The sequence below is a fragment of the Ascaphus truei genome, chromosome 2, assembly GCF_040206685.1.
Source record: "Ascaphus truei isolate aAscTru1 chromosome 2, aAscTru1.hap1, whole genome shotgun sequence".
Taxonomy (NCBI): domain Eukaryota; kingdom Metazoa; phylum Chordata; class Amphibia; order Anura; family Ascaphidae; genus Ascaphus; species Ascaphus truei.
Genome location: NC_134484.1, coordinates 358278973 through 358296289, shown reverse-complemented (window position 1 = coordinate 358296289; position 17317 = coordinate 358278973).

Sequence of the window (17317 nt, the reverse complement as noted above, 5' to 3'; positions counted from 1 at the left end):
ACAGGACAACACAAGACAAGACTAACATAGACAGCATCCATCTTTCGGTGTCTTGACATCTACCGTCTTATCAGGAGATATATAACTCACCACTGGATGAAGCGGTGTGTAGGGAGTGACATAAGGGAGGGAGGGTATAGGGTTGGGGGAGGCATGTCTTCTCGTTGAGGTGAAAGCGGATCTCGGAGGGTGCTTTTTCAGCCACGATCACTAAGACCTACTTGTTTGAGCCCGTGTACAGTACGCACACCTGTTGTCAAGGAACTTCTATGCTCTGTTTGCCGATTCACTGATGATTTTATTATCAAGATGAAATATAGGCTGGACCTGCCAAAGGAGAATGCATCTACTGCTATCAATGCCAAATTGGGGCCTGTTCCACCCCGGGTATGTCTGTTTGGGTCAACCAGGGTAACCAGATCTTTAGATAATTGATGCCAGTGTCGTTAACTAGACTCGTTAACTATCCATCTGGCAGATAAACCAAATCTTGTTCCGAATCTTGGGGATGGAAGGAATCACGTTAAGTTTCCATACTGCTGCGATCTCACATCGGGTTGCTAGGGCAAAGTGCCCGATTAATTTGTTGTTTGCTCTTGAGAGCCCCTCCAGCAGTCTGTTCAGCAAGAACAGCCACAGGTCTAGGGGAATCGGGAGGCCCACGATCCTCTGAGTCCAATCACGAATTTCTTCCCATAGAGGTGCGATCCGAGGGCAAGACCACAGCATATGAAACAGGTCCGCCGACTCTCCGCACTGTCGAGGGCACAGCGGGAAGAGTCTTGGCACATACATAGATAATTTTAGTGGGGTGTGGTACCATCTCATTAGGACCTTATATGCATTCTCCTTTAGTGTGGTGCAGATTGAGCTTTTGGCAGCCGCTAGATAGATATCGCTCCAGTCCTCATCTTCTAGGGATTCTCCTAGGTCAGATTCCCACTGAGATCTGTATCTCGGGTGTCCCTGTCCGTGGTCAGCCGAACCCACCACTTTTCCGTATAAATCTTGCATACCTTAACCTTTACCCTTATATGACATTTCTGTGTTAAGCCTAACTACATCCTAACCTTTGGCTAACTTGAACTCCTCTTAGTATCCGTCCCTCATACCTCTCGGTCTGATTTTATTTTAATTCTATTCTGCAGCCCTTAAGAGACACGGAGAGCGCCCGTCAGGCTCCTTTGATCCTCCTCGCCTATAATATTGATACTCTTTTTGGTTTGTGCATCTAATTCTATGTTGTGTGTATTGAGATAACAAGGGCAATGTGGGAGACCCGGTTTATAACGGAGATAGCTTATGGGGAGGGACTCTGTATATCTGATTGGATATTGCTATTAAGTCCCCTTTTCTAGCTGTTTGTATATCTAATCTTCCCCCTACCTCCTCCACTTCCCCATGTGAGCAGCATCAATGCATCTGAGGCCTTCATTGCCACCAGAGTTAACTCCCATGGAGTCCTTCCTCCTCATTGCTGTCCCGTTGGGGGGAGCGTTCCTTCACTCTCAGCTGCAACTTGCTCCTCCATATCACCCCCCCATCCCGCGCCCCGTGCCCCTGAGCCCCCGTGCCCCCACCCTCCTGCCCCTGCTTGCCCCCACTCGTGCTCGCCCCTGCCCGTGCCCGCCCTCGTACGTGCTTGCCCCCGCCCGTGCCCGCGCCCGCGCCAACGCGAGACGCCAGAAGCAGAAGGGGCAGGACCGGAAGCAGAGGGGGCGGGACCGAAAGAAGTGGGGAGGCCGCCATCTTGGAGGTGGCTGTCGAGTGTGTCGGAGGTGCGGTCAGCAGGTCCGCACCACTCCTCGGAGGTTCCCGCTCAGTCCAGAAGGAAGAAGGAGGGAAGATGGCCACCTTTCCAAAATCTGCGACAGATCGCCAGGTACATCCATGACGACGCCTCACGGCATCTCGTCTGAGTTCTGGGCCTTCCGACCAGGGCTGTAGGGAGTCAGGGGTAGCTCAGCTTTACAGGAGTATCTTCTTTGGTCATCGGGGTATGGAACAGGTTTGTCTGACATGGATCAGTCTTAAGCTTGGGGGAAAGGGGCGGCCACGGAACCAGCCCTTCTCCAGGAGGTCTTCAAACAGAAATGGAGGGAGGAAAAAATGAAGCACTGATATCTAGCTATGAAAGCAGCAAGGAAACCAGCAGGAGTACGTTCCCAAATAAAAGCTATTTAATGGATCAGAAAAGGTTACAAGACACACCAACGCATTTCGGACCTCTACAGTCCTTTATCAAGGAGGTAACTGGAGCCTCTCCCCTCCCTGAGGAAGCACGTGGGGAGGACCCAGGGGACCCCGAAGACCGCTCCAGGCCCAACCTGTGCAGAAAAGCATCACCATCCTCTGGTCTTCTTAAGGTATGTGGGGTGCCATTTTTTATCACAAGCAGAGCGAAGGGGAACAGCCAGCGATACTTTATGGTGTTGTCTCGCAGCGCTTTTGTGACCGGCCATAAATTCCTCCTCCTGGCCAACGTAGCTGGGGCTATATCTTGAAATACTTGGAACTGGACCTCGTCAAATTCAGTATACTTTTGGTTCCTGGTCTTTTGGGATATGGCTTCCTTCGTTTTAAAAAAATGGAAACGGACAATAATGTCTATGGGGGGGTCCTCTTGTTGGGGGCGGGAGCGGAGAACCCTATGGCACCTATCCAGGTGTCTGTCTGTGTCAGGTGTTCAACCCAGGTGTTCAACCCAGCGTGTAATGAAATCCTCTGGGTCTGTTACAGCCTCCGACACCCCCCTGATACGGAGGTTGTTTCTCCTGTCCCTGTTGTTGGAGTCTTCGAATTTGTCCCCCATCTGCTGCACCTGGGCCAACAGGGAGGCTACCTCAGCTTTAGTTTGCTGCAGGGCTGATATAGTTTCGTCTGATTTTACCTCCAGCGTGTTGGTCCGTTCTCCCAGGGCGTCCAGGTCTTTGTGCAGGGCCCATAGTTCTGTCTTGAAAAATGTCCTCATCTCCCCACATAATTCTTTTGTCCTTTACCCTGGCCCACTCCTGGTCTCCAGCTCCTGAGGGTAGTCTGTTAGCCCCCGGTTCTGTGTCCGTGTCCGTCTCGTCGTTGGGCAATTGGGGGGGGAGGTCTGTCCTTGTTCCTGTTCTCCTTGCTTTTCCCACCCGTCGCCATTGCTGCAGGGGACTTGCGAGGGGTTTTATGGAAGTAGCTTGCTACTGAAGTGACTCTTTTGCCCCTTCTTGTGGTCAGTGGCATCCCCCGCTCTTCGGATACTTGAGGTTGTCTTTTTTGTAAATTTTCATGCCAAAAATGCCGATATTTAGTTAATTGTTTGCACTGACGGGCTGGAGCTCAGTTATCAAGCATCCATGCACCACCGCACCCAGGCTCCGCCTCCGCAAACCTCTATTTAAAAGTAAAATCTGATGACAAAGTATGAGACGATAAATCGAAAATTCCACGAGACTCAGATATTTCCCTTAGTGATTTAATTTTCTTCTCCTGTATACGTTTCCTTGCTCTATTCCCTCTTTTCTTCTTTTTCTCCAAGTGGGAGTAGTGGAGATGTTGCTGTATTTACAATTAGAGAGTGGATATGATATTCTTAACCTCATGGGTGTCCCGCCCAGTTTTATCGTAAAAAACAAGTGCCTAATCTATATTCAGTGTGAAGGGGCTTATTTTCTTTTTCTCTTGTAGCTCCCAATATCTTTATTCATTTAACATAAATCTCATAATCGACTATTAATAAATAAGCATATACAAATAAATATATAAAATATTAACTAAATAAAATGAAGACCAGTTAGGGGCTTTAATGACCATGTTGTTTTTTATTTTATATAGATCTACACCTTTTGAGGAGTTGTTTGTTATATGGCAGTGCTATTACTCTCTTGTTAAATGATATATTATGTCCATACTCACATTTTCATGATATAACATATACAGAGAACCTGACTTCAAATGCCGACTTGTAATCAACACTACAGTACATAAAATACAACAGTATACTGAATAGGAGAGCATATACATAAGAAAATCTGCTTGCATGTAAAGTTGGAATTTATTTTAAAAGCATACAGTACATAGAATGAATATTTTTCCATAATTTCAAAAACATATTTCCTTTTACTCTATTTTTAGTGTGTGTTAATACATTTCTCTGTAAATAGAATCCTAATTTGAGGCACAGTTTGAAGTCCTTCTTAGCTTAGTGAATGTAAAAGGAAGAACATTGGTAGTCTATTGACTTCCGAAAAAATATTCTAATTCATTCACCCACCATTTAGTTCTAAAAATATCATGAGACTGTAATCTACTGCACAAAAACTGACAAAATATAATAATGTCCTAATAGGCAAAACCAATTTTTTCTCCAACCTTAACAATGTAGCCCTTATACATTTATGCACAACCATTCAGTTTGGAAGGTGACACAGTACATTTTTAAGCAATAATTGAGGTCAGGCCAGTAAGTCAGTTAGCATATTATATATATAGTTTTTATAAAACTGGCACAACTTATTGCCATATCTTAGAAATGTAGTTTCAAATAACATAACAGTTAACTTCTAATACAAATAGCCATTGATATTGATGTTTTGTTGTGGCTATTTTATCAAGCTTCTCTGTTAATTTGAGTTGGCAAAGAGAGAAAGAAAAGTGGCCAGTGCAATTTATCATGGGCTGTTTCAAGCATCCAAACAATTCCTCTCTGACTTTTATCTACTGTATCTATTATATGCGTCACATGTAAAATAAAAAAAACTTCTTAAATACATTTCTTACTCTACAAAATTGTTATTTTTTCCCTACAGTAGCTGCTAACTCTTTGGAGAAAAAGAAAATGAGGAAATTATGACAAAAGACAGAAATAGTTATGTGTGTTTCATGTAACTGCTTATGCCTCATATTTCTACTTCTCAAAATACTGACTGATAGAAACAGAGCAACATATTGTCAATGTACTGTATGCTAATACAGTTATGTGCAAACTGGGGGCACAAGATTTATTTTGGGGGGGGGCGCGGGCAGTTGCCCCACGCTCCTCCCCAAGGCATTTAAATGATATGCAAGGGGACTGTGCGAGGCCTCTGCAACCTCTACTTACCGAGATTCAGCTGGCTTCAGGACGCATGACCATGGCAACGCGGCATCAAATGACGTAGTGGGGTCATGTTACGTCACGGTTGCCATGGTAACGTAACGTCCAATGATGCCACGGTCACGTGACATGACATCACATGATTCCGCTGCGTCATTTGACGCCATATGAGGTAAGGGGGGCGTAACAATGAAGGAGAGCAGGCAGGAGGGGGCACAAAAAACATTTTTTGCGTATCCATGTTCTAATAGATGTCTTTTCAAAATGTTGCTGTTTTATATTCCCTTAGGCCTTGATTATACCAAGTGCTGCGAGGCGGCAGCGCTATTCTTTGACGTCACCCAGCTCTGCCGCCAAGCAGCATCTTGATTATACCAGGGAGAAAGGGCAGATGAGGCTTGGAGACGTGGCAGAGGCGTGGCCATGTCCGCTTTGCAGTACGGCACGCCGCGACCATTGCTTGTGGTATGAGTACTGTCATTGGATGTAAGCTACATGTTTTGGCGACACCGCACGCGTTTTTGGGTATAATCACGGCCTTACAATTCTTGTTGAGACGTTTACCAATTTTCTGCCTCAAGTCCAGGTACTCCATCAGCTTTTCTTTTGTAATGCGTACGCATTCTTCCTCACATTCTCTTTTACAAACGTTATTCTTTCAATTGCTAAAAGGATTAGATTGACGCTGTATTCATGTAACATTTTATATCATAGATCAGGGGATCTTAATCAGGGGGGATTTCACCCACAGGGGGTGCAAGGGATGATTGAGAAGGTGTAGGGATTTGTTGAAGATTCAATTTTTTAATATTAAAAATGATCTAAACTTGAGACATAAAACATTAATTTCCATTATTTATTTGTTATTACTTATTACTTGCTGATACATCATGTGAAAACTTCTTTATCACTCGCCACATGAATGCAAAAACCATGACATCTTGCTGTACCAAACTGATGTTCGTTGGTTATCACATGGTCGCATGCTCAATCAGGTCATGGAGCCATGTATTGAAATCACACTTTTCATTTGGGAGAAAGAAAGCAATCTTGCTAAGCAGTTTGCAAAGCAAAGACTTCATTCTTTCTTTGGCATACTTTGGTGATATATTTTCTCATCTCAATGACTTGAATACTTCAATTCTAGGGCCTTAAGTTACTATTATGGAGGCTAGTGAAAAAAAAAATCCAGCATTTCTGCAGAAGTTAGCATTGTGGAAAAGACACTTAGAAAAAGCTATCTACGCCAATTTCCCGACTCTAGAAAACCTTTCAATCTTGTATCTGGATATGGAAAAAACTTTATCTGCACCTATTTTGAAAGAAATTTCTTTGCATTTGAAAAATCTTGAGGATTCCTTTGACAGCTATTTCAGCCTCAGCTCACAGCTGAATAAACATGAATTGATTTGAAATCCATTTACCTTTAACCTGGATTCCATTGATGATGAAGACCTGGAAAAAGATGACCTGTTTGATTTGCAAAGCAAAGTTATGCGGAAGCAGGATTTTGGTGGGAAAAGTCTTGGTGATTTCTGGTGCTCCCAAAGTGTTTCTTACCCTGTTCTCACAAAACAAGCCCTCTCTGCTTTGATTCCCTTTGCGACCACTTATTTGTGTGAATCAGGGTGCAGAGGTATGCAAATGGAGGCCGTTTTAGGGTGAAATTAATATAAAGCTTTATTGCCTGTTCTTTTAACAATGTAAACACAAAATACAAAATTGTTGGCAAAAAGTATAACTATACTAATGCTACAACTCTGTATGCTTGATCGTGCAAAAATAAAACATATATTATTCAGGGGTACTAGCACATGTACTCCAATACACACCCTATGTGTTTCGTCCTTAAGACGAAGTCTATACTTTTTGCCAACAATTCATCGAGTCACCACTGGGTGGAGTGATGGTCCATTCAGGAACTTCCCAGAGACAATGCAGTTCACGCGAGATCCTGGAGAGCAGAGACACATGAGCAGGGAGGAGCACGGAGCACTCGGTACATGGAGTTCACCTATTCAGGTACCGGCTCATGCCATGCATGTGGAGCCCCCTGTTCTAACACCTGTCATGCTGCTGGGCCTTCATTGGAAGCGGGGAAGTGCACGGAGCACCCGGTACACGGAAGCCATCTACACAGGCACCGGTCACTCTTACACGTGGTGAAACCACTGGAGGATTACCTTATACACTGCTTAAACAAGCTTGGTCTTTGTATTAATTTGTATATGTTGTTATGTCTTTGTTCCTCTCTCTTCTCGGGTGCACCAACTCTCCTCCGTGTTTTCATTTTCACCGAGGTTTTGTGTTCCAGGGGAGGATTTTTACCTGGACACAGGTGGGTGGTGCATTTGAGAGTGAGGGCTATAAAGAGCTGAATTAAGACCACTGAAACTACTCTTTGATAAAGCGCCCTTGGCGAGAAACGCGTTAAAGGTTTCTCTTTTTAAACTAGGCATGTTTCAATAAAGTTTTTGTTATTTTTTCTATTGGCCTCCAGTTCCACGTTTTTTGCTGTGCTCTCAATTTTCCTTTTTCCTTATCCTGCATTTACCTGTGGATGTACGCTGCTGCTACCAGATTTCTTCGATTCACCAGCGGTTGATTTTGTGAGTACCCCAATCATTGAACTGTATGCTGAGTTATTGTCTGTCACTAGGGGATTTGGTCTGGCATTGCGGGGGTCTGCTGGTTCCCGTCGGGGGACCTCATGATCGCCGTGGCCAGCTTTTCCCTATACTTATGTGATTGCCTATGGGCTTCATTTGCTACAGCTACAGCTCTCATTGCTAATGTACTGTATGTATATTTTTATTTGCAAAATGCCAAATAATGTATACCCTGTTCATTTATGTAACTGTATTTGTAGCCATGTATTATTTGTCATATTAACTATGTCCAGGACATACTTGAAAACGAGAGGTAACTCTCAATGTATTACCTCCTGGTAAAACATTTTATAAATAAAAAAATAAATAAAATGTACTGTACTTACCGCTGGAAAGGTTAAAAGTAAAGGGTGCAACCAAATAATATGAAACATTATAGGAATTAGTGCTTCAAGCATAAAAGTAAAGAAGAAAGGACCAGCTCAATTTTGTTTTAGAAAGTGATGAGAGATATGAAAAACATATGTATAAAAAGAGGGTAATTGGGATATGTGGGACAGAGAGGTGCACAGAAATCCTCCAGTTTAAAGAGGTGACAAAAATAGATAATCCACAGCGCCATTGTAGCAAAAGTACTGAAGAAATTCTTCTCCTCAGACCAGACCCTTATGGAGAATCAAATACCATTCGAATCATGGCTTCCCTGTTGGAGGAATCAGAGGGCCCTGCTGATGATGTGCTTCAGACTCTATTCAAACTAAATCTACATCTATGCCACCTTTTTATATTAGTCCAGCGATTGACATGTTCTTCTGCCTTGTCAGAAGGGATACACAATTAGCAGTAGGTAAAAATGACCTACAGTACATCATTTACCTACAAGTGAATAACTTGCACTTAAGCAACTCCATAACTCCACAACTCCATAATTTTGAGGGGGTGGTGTTTAAACCTTCTGACAAGGAAGAGGGAGGGGGAACGTAGTTTTATGTCCAACTGAAATGTATATCCTAGAAGCACCATGTCGGCTGTTAAATAAAGCTAATTATATATGACTATCTAGTGATCCTACAAATATTTTTAAGAAAGAACTATCCGATATGGTCTCTTCGGAACAAGAATGGTATTGTAACTACTAAAGAAATGAAATTGTTAGATTTTGTAACACCTAAAGTCCCCACGTTCTATTTATTACCCAAGGCAAAGATTTAATCTCCTCCCCAGGTAGACCCATCATTTCGGGGAATGGGGGACTCTGTGTGCCTGCGTGTTTATGTGGAGGGCCTGCCCTAATATGTGAGAGACACCTCTGATGTCCTTTTGAAACTACAGGACATTGAGGTTCAGGATGGTACCCTCCTGCACACACACAGAGTCAAGGCAGCCTCCTATTTTTTACAGATGCACGATAGGGATTTTGAAAACAGAAACCTGATTACTAAGCTTCTAAATTTCATTTTAATAGATAATTACTTTTAATTTAATGAAAAGTATTATCTATTGATACAAGGGACAATGATGGGGGTAGTGTGTCCCGTCGTACTGTATGTCAATTTATTTCTGGGATGGTGGGAATGGGAGTCTCTCTTTGTGGAGGACATGTTTAAATGGACGCATCATAGCCCACTTTGGAATAGGTACATCAATGATGTTTTCTTCCTCTGGGAGGGTGGGGCTTCTAGGCATGTTTCAATAAAGTTTTTGTTATTTTTTCTATTGGCCTCCAGTTCCACGTTTTTTGCTGTGCTCTCAATTTTCCTTTTTCCTTATCCTGCACTTACCTGTGGATGTACGCTGCTGCTACCGGATTTCTTCGATTCACCAGCGGTTAATTTTGTGAGTACCCCAATCATTGAACTGTATGCTGCATTATTATCTGTCACTAGGGGATTTGGTCTGGCATTGCGGGGGTCTGCTGGTTCCCGTCGGGGGACCTCATGATCGCCGTGGCCAGCTTTTCCCTATACTTATGTGATTGCCTATGGGCTTCATTTGCTACAGCTACAGCTCTCATTGCTAATGTACTGTATGTATATTTTTATTTGCAAAATGCCAAATAATGTATACCCTGTTCATTTATGTAACTGTATTTGTAGCCATGTATTATTTGTCATATTAACTATGTCCAGGACATACTTGAAAACGAGAGGTAACTCTCAATATATTACCTCCTGGTAAAACATTTTATAAATAAAAAAATAAATAAAATGTACTGTACTTACCGCTGGAAAGGTTAAAAGTAAAGGGTGCAACCAAATAATATGAAACATTATAGGAATTAGTGCTTCAAGCATAAAAGTAAAGAAGAAAGGACCAGCTCAATTTTGTTTTAGAAAGTGATGAGAGATATGAAAAACATATGTATAAAAAGTGGGTAATTGGGATATGTGGGACAGAGAGGTGCACAGAAATCCTCCAGTTTAAAGAGGTGACAAAAATAGATAATCCACAGCGCCATTGTAGCAAAAGTACTGAAGAAATTCTTCTCCTCAGACCAGACCCTTATGGAGAATCAAATACCATTCGAATCATGGCTTCCCTGTTGGAGGAATCAGAGGGCCCTGATGATGATGTGCTTCAGACTCTATTCAAACTAAATCTACATCTATGCCACCTTTCTATATTAGTCCAGTGATTGACATGTTCTTCTGCCTTGTCAGAAGGGATACACAATTAGCAGTAGGTAAAAATGACCTACAGTACATCATTTACCTACAAGTGAATAACTTGCACTTAAGCAACTCCATAACTCCACAACTCCATAATTTTGAGGGGGTGGTGTTTAAACCTTCTGACAAGGAAGGGGGAGGGGGAACGTAGTTTTATGTCCAACTGAAATGTATATCCTAGAAGCACCATGTCGGCTGTTAAATAAAGCTAATTATATATGACTATCTAGTGATCCTACAAATATTTTTAAGAAAGAACTATCCGATATGGTCTCTTCGGAACAAGAATGGTATTGTAACTACTAAAGAAATGAAATTGTTAGATTTTGTAACACCTAAAGTCCCCACGTTCTATTTATTACCCAAGGCAAAGATTTAATCTCCTCCCCAGGTAGACCCATCATTTCGGGAAATGGGGGACTCTGTGTGCCTGCGTGTTTATGTGGAGGGCCTGCCCTAATATGTGAGAGACACCTCTGATGTCCTTTTGAAACTACAGTTTTTCTTTGGGGTGAGAAGGGAGCGATCCAATCAGGAGCACCTCATGAAAAATAAAAAACATAAAAAACAATAATAGTGTAGTATGTTAATATAATATGGGCTAGATGCAGGTCTTGGCTCTTGAGGATTTTCTACTTACAAGAGGTAATAAAAAGTAGAGCTTTTATCTGACTCAGTCCGGAGGTGTGTATGTGATTGGTCTTCTATTTCAATTTAAATTGATATTCAGGTCTCATGTGGAGAGACTATTCCAGGGATGTTTGCATTCAAATCTCCATTCGGTTCATGCAATTAAAACAAAACAGAGATAGCCCAGTAGTGCAGATGGTAAATACAAAGCGTTTATATATAGAGGAATAAGAATTGTACTCACACTAGGTACAATTATATGTACATGTAAAGGTTTCTTTAGCAAGTAAATGCTCTTATTTGCGGCAGTGTTTTCTCCCAGTCTTCCTCCTATGGCAAAGTGTGTCGCCGGCGACGGCGTCTGACGTCACTTTCGCTTTCGCGGGTGGACCGCATCCGTTGGATATTGATAGCGACGCACTGGAGGAGAATCAGCCTGGGGGTTCTAGCGTCTGGCGTCTTCTCTTGGAGGCAGCTGCAGCTAGTTGGTTGGCTCTACGTGTTTCGCTGACACATACAGCTTCGTCAGGAGCATTAACATCTTATGTATATTTGTATCTTAAATTTGTATATCACTGTTTATATTCAAGGAAATTGTGGCGCCTATGCGAATCATTTAGAGTACTTTTGAAACTACAGGACATTGAGGTTCAGGATGGTAACCTCCTGCACACACACAGAGTAAAGGCAGCCTCCTATTTTTTACAGATGCACGATAGGGATTTTGAAAACAGAAACCTGATTACTAAGCTTCTAAATTTCATTTTAATAGATAATTACTTTTAATTTAATGAAAAGTATTATCTATTGATACAAGGGACAATGATGGGGGTAGTGTGTCCCATCGTATGTCAATTTATTTCTGAGATGGTGGGAATGGGAGTCTCTCTTTGTGGAGGACATGTTTAAATGGACGCATCATATCCCACTTTGGAATAGGTACATCAATGATGTTTTCTTCCTCTGGGAGGGTGGGGCCGACGAGTGTCGTAATTTCATCTATGCACTCACCGATAATGCTCTAAAATTAAACATACCTTTAATATCTCCACAAACAGTATTCCATTCCTGGACATTAATATCTGGATTTCTTCAGAGAACCGTGTTGAAAAAGATGGGTTAGGAAGTTAACAGCCACCAATAGTTTGCTGCAGTTTTGCAGCTTCCACCCTACTACCCTGAAGAGTGAGTCAAAGGTGGTATTTGGGTGCTCAAGGAGCCGAATCAAGATTAATACAATTTTAAATGTAATTATAAAGATCAGAAATAAAAAATAAGCAGAGAAGTGAATAATGAAGTGGATGACTTGAGTGAGAAATATATATAACAGTTCTTATACACAGTGAGAAGTCTTTAGAATAATCTTGGATAATGAGACAAGTGTCCCCTGAAGGACAAAGGAGGTACAAAAGCTCTCCTACGCGTTTCATACAAAAATGTACTTTATCAAGGAGTAAAAAACAAACGTCCCTGCAGTGTCTTTTGAATCTGAATGTGTGTGATGTTTCTCGCTCCAGAAACATCATGACACCAGATGGCCCACGCGAAAACAAGCCACACACAGCAGAAACACCAAGGTAATAGCTGAAATAAACTGCCCAGCTATCTCATCTAATTGCATGTGGGGAAAAGTGTGGGGCCTCTGTAACCGCCCACGCCCCCCTAGAAATTCTCCCGCACCCCTGGGGGGCATGCCCTCCAGTTTACGCACCGCTGCCCTAACAAAGCCCTCTGGTGAAACGCGTGTTTGGTGACATCATCAGCAGGCGTCTCATCTGTGGAGACCATTGTAATCTGACTACAACACGGATGGCTACTTAATTATTAAGGGGGGCACATCCCTATCTCAGCAACACGCTTCAGAAACAACATCTGCCTTATCAAACCTTCATCACAGTCTGACTGGTTTTGCAGATACCTTGCTTTCTGCCATCTTACAGTGAACAGGACAGGTTTTTTCCCCATTATGTTCTTCTCATGTTTATTTAATCTTTAACAATGCTAACCTCAGTCATTAGGGTTTTACATTTTTCACAGTTATTCTGTCTGTACTCTGCTGAGACTGCCTTGTATTAGGCTTTATTTGCTTTCGCTGTAGAAGGTTTTTGTATTACTTCTAGTGCCGCGGCTATTTTTCTATTCCCTATTGTTGATACACTTTTGCATGTCATATAATTTGCACTTCTGTGCCTGGGTACACTTTCCACATTTTTGTGAGGGGACCACTTATTACCCCTTTTGATTAATGATCTCCATATTTACTTCATTTATTTAGATGAGGTGTTGTTTCTCTATGCACATTGTCTTGTGTGCTTTGCCTGCTGATTGTATTTGATTGGAGACGGAAGTCAGTGATGACGGAAGTGACATCACTCCTGGCAGAAGAGGTCGTCAGTGTTGCCAGCTTCCACCAAGAGGAGTCAGCACTGGATGGACACACCCCCCCCCCCCATGTGATGTGCTGAACACCGTCCCCGCCCCCACCATGATGCGCCAAACACCCCCAGTGAGCCACCATGCGCCCCCCTGTGTCCCTGTACCACCGCAGGGGGCTTGTTTTTTATGTAGTTCAATAAAGTTGATTTTTACCCCATTTTTGCTGGTGAGCGCCTTACCTTTTTTCTTGGTGCGGTTGTTTATCTGATCCTTACCTTGTTAAGTGTTTAGAAAGCTAACATTTTGGATATAGTCTCCAGTATTTTTGATACTAATAATAAAAGTATAAATCATAAATTGCCATGGAGGTTGTTCAGTAATAAACTCACATTTGACAAGTTTTGTTAAAATATATGTATTTTTCCCCCTGTTAAACTGCATTAGTGCAGATCATGGCACTAACACACTGAAATTCCCATTGACGCTAATATGTTATTACGTGTGATAGTGCCACGATCTACACTATTGCAGTTTAATAAATAACCCCCATAGTTACAAACACTGCAACGTTTCTTATATTTGTAAGAGTCATTGACAAGACCTACTGTGCATCACTTGTTAGTCAATACCTTATACAAAAACACAAGGCAGTGTTTGTTGGTGCAACGCACAGCATAAAAGGTGATAGCAGGTCTGGCAAAAAAATCTTTATTGAAGGGACATAAAAACGGAAGGTTGCAGCCTTCCGTTTTTATGTCCCTTCAATAAAGATTTTTTTGCCAGACCTGCTATCACCTTTTATGCTGTGCGTTGCACCAACAAACACTGCCTTGGATTTCTCCTGATTGAGCAACAGCACGCAGACTGAGAGGATCTCTGGTGACAACTAGTCGTGAGTACACACCTGGGGCCAGCCCAATGAGGTTTAGGGGGGGTGTCTCTGTGCATCTACCCCTGCCTTCAGGGCAACTGGAGCCCCTTCTTTAGGTTTGGTACAATTATTATGTCCCAGAAGTAGTCCTCTTACATTATCACAACATGATGGGACTTCGTGCTTGAGCACCATATCACCCTTACTGTATTGCTCTCTATGAACCTGTATATTATGACTAAATAAGTGAGCTATTTAAAAATATATATATTTATATATTTATTCGGTTTATCTACTGATTTAATTCATAAAATAATCACTTTCTATGTGCTGTACTGTATGTTAGGCTAGCTATGAGTCCAGTGACAATGAGAGCTCTAAATAATAAATACTTTGTGGACTGCACTTGTAAAATAATACAAGACAATACTGCACAATTTTAACTATGCAACACCCGAGTCTTACTAAAATCATGTAAACTCCTTTGCAAGAACAAAAACGGAAACAAACCTACTGCAGGATTCAGGAACACTGTTATTTCTGTAGAATTTTATTTAACTGCCAAACATCACATCAGCAGCATTCATGACTGTCTGCCTTTCTCCTCTCCCCTACCTCCTCCTGAGGGTACTTACTGCCCTCCTCACACCAGATTGAGCCTACTAAAACACTGCTCACTTGGGAGGCTTATTTCCTTAAGTATAATGGAATATGGACTTTAGAAAACAATACTTGCAGTCAGGTTTTAGAGAAGGGCTCAGTGTGAGATTGTAATTTACTCTGGATCAAAAAATAGCATTGACTTGATGTAGCCAGATTGCATGCTGGCATATGTGGGGAATAGGACAATTATTCTTTGAGGTTCCAGTTACTGAAAAAGCCGAAACCTATAGAAGTCTTAATTAGCTTTCAAAGCCTTTTATTATTTACTATTAGACATCCATTCTTTCATTTGAAAAGTTCATGTTAGTGATAATGTAACAATTATCATTAACAATTTATGAGGAGAGGCTAGCTAAATTAGACTTATTTACATTAGAAAAGAGGTGTCTAAGAAGGGATATGATAACTATATACAAATATATCAGGGGACAGTACAAGGAGCTTTCAAATGAACTATTCATCCCAAGTGCAGTACAAAGGACTCAGGGGCATCCCTTTAGGTTGGAGGAAAGGAGATTTCACCAGCAACAAAGGAAAGGGTTCTTTACAGTAAGGGCAGTGAAAATGTGGAATTCATTACCCATGGAGACTGTGATGGCAGATACAATAGATTTGTGCAAAAAAAAGGTTGGACATCTTTTCAGAAAGGAAAGCTATACAGGGATATACCAAATAACTAAACAGGGGAAGAATGTTGATCAGGGAGTAATCCGATTGCCAATTCTTGGAGTCAGGAAGGAATTTATTTTTCCCCTTATGAGATATCATTGGATGATATGACACTGGGGTTTTTTGTTTGCCTTCCTCTGGATCAATAAGTAAGTATAGATATAGGATAAAGTATCTGTTGTCTAAATAGAATAATAGAAAGTTGCAATAATATTGCAAAGATTCCCTGCCATAGAGTGTCCATTCCCTCATCATCATAGTGATTAATGATTTCATTTAACACAAGTGAAGACATATACCTTCAGTGGTAATTGAAAGAACAATAGCAGCTACTGTACTAGCTGTACCAGTACATTTTCATTCATTGTAAAATTTAGTTAGGAGGCACATTATTTTGTGACGACAATAGGGATTTCCGATGTGAATAATGAGCAGAAGAAATTGCTAGAGTAGGAGATAATTAATAGATATACTGTAGGGAAAGTGCTAACAAAACCAACATGTTATAAATGGTGTTCTATTTTCAGATAAATTAGCAGATTTGTGTTGGGGTTTACCAGAAAACAAACATGTGTTGAGAAAGTTGCTAGCTGTTTTATAATGATTCAAAAGGCACAGACATAAAAAGTATATCTACTGTACAGTCACCAATAGGACATACAAAAGCACCATGGTCTGAAAAGCAGTTCGCCTTATTGTAAGATGAAGAAAACAGGTCAGTGATTCTGCATGGAAAGCTTTTCTTTTCAAGCTGAGAATAAACGCCTACTTGTCATTGCCATGATTTATGATAGCACTGAAGGACTAAATGAATCATAGCAGAGACCACAAGTAGTTTATAGAACAGCTTTATTACAAATATATTTTGTTCACTTGGAATGTTAGTGTATTTTGCATACTCTCCTGAGGAGAGTTACATATTTTGCTTCTTACATAAGACACTCCAAATGTGATTGAGGTATGTTTGTTCTTAGGTAAGAAAATTAGATCAAGCCTAAAGTGTACCAGACTGCATTTTTCCCTGTCAAATTACCATTTGAAAGAGCTATTTTTAGAAATGGAAACTACTAAACCAAGTAAATGGCCATAAATCATACTTTTGTACGTGACTCCCCTTCCTTCCTGTGATAGTAATGGAGAAAAATATGTTTGATTAAATAGATCAGAACATTGATTTCAAGAGACTGTGATTTCTAGCAATTTTGTATCTAAAAAATAAAACACATTGCGAATATGCTTGTTAGCCTATGATCTTCAATGATATTCTGTTCTGCAACAGAGCCCTCTGAATAAGCTATTTATTCAGTCACACTGAAATTCTCTGCTATTTTTTCGAATAACCTGCTACTGTGCCACCAAGAGTTGGGCAATAAATACCCTTCTACTTTTTTCAAAACATCAGGATGACAGACACACTGCTATTGTGCAAAATGTCCCAAGAGGACCACAAACTGTGCTGCAATTCAACCACAAACACACATTTTGCAGGAATATGTGCAAAATTATTCACTCTATTGCTTGACTGAGCCACTGATTGAGCCACCTGTGCTGAAACAGGGATATCCATAAAAGCTGGCCTGTGTGCAGCTCTTGAGGACAGGTTTGGAGACCCTTGTACTAGGGAAAAGAATGTCCACCTAGCAGCAGAGAGAAAAGCTACGGTTGGCCACAGATGTTTGTCACGTGACAGGTGGTATGCCTGACCTGGCACCAGATTGTTTTGGAAGTTTGATTATATGATGGTAATCCTTAG